General features: G+C 35.3%; 1 non-coding gene across 1 annotated transcript; it reads left to right on the forward strand.

Moving 5' to 3' along the window:
- The first annotated feature begins 1,039 nt into the window (after positions 1-1,039).
- On the forward strand, positions 1,040-1,203 carry LOC115290996. The gene has a single exon (XR_003908357.1). It is a non-coding gene; the product is annotated as a U1 spliceosomal RNA (small nuclear RNA).
- The last annotated feature ends 2,269 nt before the right edge of the window (positions 1,204-3,472 follow it).

A 3,472-nucleotide genomic window follows, 5' to 3' on the forward strand; every position in this document is an offset into this window, starting at 1 on the left:
TACATACGCAGTTTGAAATAACTATCTTGTATTCTATATACAAGTGGTTATTTTTATAAACCAAAGACACCTCAGCTATATCACAGTTACATATTGAAAGAATTGAGAGAATCTTAATGTATTTCAGTTTGTTTTAGTGCAGTATGCAAATTTAGAATTGGGGCAAAGCCAAAATGTGCAATAGCATATGCCTACTGGCATACCCTTCTTCTTACGCTAAGTCCTCATTCCTTTATGTCTGAACCCTTTCCCTGGTAGTTTCTCCTATTCGCTGACCAGTGACCTCATATTCTCTCCATTCTGACTCTTCCCATTATAAACCTCCCTCAGGAAATTATGTAATAAACTTTGTCAAATTGAAGTGTAAATAGAGGTTTTTAAAGTTGAATGTGCTACTCTCAGGAATTCTTATTTCAGCAGGCAGCAAGAGGGCTCACCCAAAGAAATAAAACTTTGTGGAATTTTCTGGTTCAGTAGGCATGAGGAGATATGTCAGAAGCAGCATTCAAGGGAGAGTTTGAAAGTTAACTTTCATGTATCTCTGAATGCAAACTTCAGTCAGGTTAAGTCCAATGCATGTTCTTTAGCTAGCCTAGCCTGGAAGTTACACACACTGCCTTAGCTAGGGGCACCTCTTCATGAGTAGTTTCATAGAATAATTAAGAACATAAACTTTAGAAATAAGAGCCCTGGATTTGAATATGAGTTCATACTTTATAGTTCTTAAGGCAAATTACACAGCTTTCAAAGCTTTTGTTTCCTTATCTGTAAAATGTAAATAGGTTAGTGTAAGGATTAAAAAAGAAAATATAGATAAAGTACTTACTTTTTACCTGGGAACCTAGGAAATGTTCAGTTTAATATGTACATATTTCCCCTTTATCTTCCTCTCCCACTTCGCTACACAGAGGCACATACACACACAGACAGAAAGTCAAGTCTGGTCTGTTCAGCTTTAACATTTTAAGAGGTTAAGAATACAGCCTAGCCAGAGCAATTAGGGAAGAAGAAAGAAATGCATCCAAAATGGAAAAGAGAGATACTTACCTGGCAGGGAAGATACCTTGATTATGAAGGTGGTTTTCCCAGGGCGAGGCATATCCGTTACACGCCGGATGTGCTGAGCCCTGTGATTTCCCCAAATGTGGGAAACTCGGCTGCATAATTTGTGGTAGTAGGGGACTGCGTTTGCACTTTCCCCTAAAAAAAAAGTGGAAAAGAGATAAACATTATCTGTTTGCAGATGATATGATTTTATATGCAGAAAAATGCAAAGGCTCTACCAAAAAAACTGTTAGAAGTAATAAATGAATTCAATAAAATTGAATGATACAAAACCAACATACATTAGTTGTATTTCTATACCCTAACAAATTCAAAAAAGAAATTAAGAAAGCATTTCTGTTTGCAGTAGCATCTGCAGTAAGATTCTTAAAAATTTAACCCAGAATGGGAAGATCTGTACACTGAAAACTATAAAACAGTGTTAAAGGAAACTGAAGAAAACAAATAATAAATAGAAAGATACCATATATTCATGAATTGGAAGAATTAATATTGTTAAAATGTACATAGTACTCAGTGATTTGATACAAATTCAGTGTAATCCCTATCAAATAACCAGTGGCAGTTTTCATAGAAATAGAAGAAAATTTTAAAATTCCTTTAGAAACAAAGGATTGTGAAGAGCTAAAGTAATCTTGAGGAAGAACAACAAAGATGGAGGCATCAAACTTCCTGATTTTATACTATATTGCAAAGATATACTAATCAAAACAGTATGAAAATGGCATAAAAACATAGGCCAGTAGAACAGAATAGTGAAGAAATAAACTTATACATACACAGTCTTTGAGAACAGTGCCAAGAATACACAATTGCAAGGATACTACTCTTTAACAGTTTGGGGAAAACTGGATACCTATATGCAAGAGAGTAAAATTAGACCCTTTTCTTAAATTACACACAAAAGCCAACTCAAAATGGATTAAAAATGTAAGACCTGAAACCATGAAAATTCTGGAAGAATACATAGGGGAGAAAGTCTTGACTTTGACAAAAATTTTTTTTGGATATGACACCAAAAGTACAGGCCACAAAAGCAAAAATAAGCAGGTGGGAATACATCAGTAACCTTTTTGCACAGAAAAGGAAACAAGAAAATGAAAAGGAAACCTATGGAATTAGAGGAAATATTCGCAAACCGTGTATCTGATAGAAAAATAATAACTCAAAAAATAGACAAAGCACCTGATAGACATTAAAAAAAAAAAGACATACAAATCGTCAACAGGCATATGAAAAGGTGACCAATGTCACCAGTTACAAGGGAAATGCATCAGAATGACAATGAGATATAACTATACCTGTTAGGATGGCTTTTTTGTTTTTAAGTGTTGGCGAGCATGCCCAAGAAGGAAGTTGGTGGGAGTGTAAATCAATAGTCCTTATGGAAAACACTATGGAAGATCCTGAACATTTTTAAAATAAAATTACCATATGATTCAACAATACTAATTCTGGGCATTTACACCAAAGAATAGAAATTAAAATCTCAGAGAGACATTTGCATTATCATATTCATTGCAGCCTTGTTTGGAATAGCTAAGATATGGAATCAACTGAAATCTCCATCAACAGATAGATGGATAAAGAAAAGATGGTATATAAACACAATATTCAATTTTTTTTAAAAAAAGAATAAAACCTGGAATGTGTGGCAACATGGATGTACTTGGAAAGTATGCTACATGAAGCAAACCATATGCAGAAAGACAAATACTGTATGATGTCAATTACATGTGAAATCTAAAACAGTTACATTCCTAGAAGCAGAGAGCAAAGTGGTGATTATCAGGGATTGAGGCATAGTTTAATGGAAAGAGGTGATGACTAGAGGGTATAGTTATGTAAGACAAATTCTGGAGATCTGCACAACATAGTGCTTATAGCTGACAATAGTATATAGTTAAAATTTGCAAAGAGGATAGATCCTATGGTAACTGGTCTTAGCACACACACAAAATGTGTGATGGTTTCATAGATGTATTCTCTCCAAACACATTGAGTTTTTTAAGTTAAATATCTACAGCTTTTTTTTTCCTCCATAATATTTTATTGTCAAATTGTTTTCCATACAACACCCAGTGCTCTTCCCCTTAAGTGCCCTCCACCATCACCACCACCTCTTTTCCCCCCTCCCCCTTCCCCCTCAACCCTCAGTTCATTCTCAGCATTCAATAGTCTCTACAGCTTTTTAAATATGTCAATATGCCTCAATAACATGGGTTTAAAACAAACAAGAAATCCAAGGAAACTCCTTGGCTGGTGTAGTCTGTAAGGGACAGGGATGGGAAGTAGGTGGCAGTGAGATGGCTCGTGCTGTCATTGGATGACTAAATAGAGAACCATGGAGGGATTAATGTGAGCCCAGCTCAAGTAGGAAGTGATGGGAACATAATAATGGCCAGAA

This window comes from Suricata suricatta, chromosome 4 (genome assembly GCF_006229205.1).
Source record: "Suricata suricatta isolate VVHF042 chromosome 4, meerkat_22Aug2017_6uvM2_HiC, whole genome shotgun sequence".
Taxonomy (NCBI): domain Eukaryota; kingdom Metazoa; phylum Chordata; class Mammalia; order Carnivora; family Herpestidae; genus Suricata; species Suricata suricatta.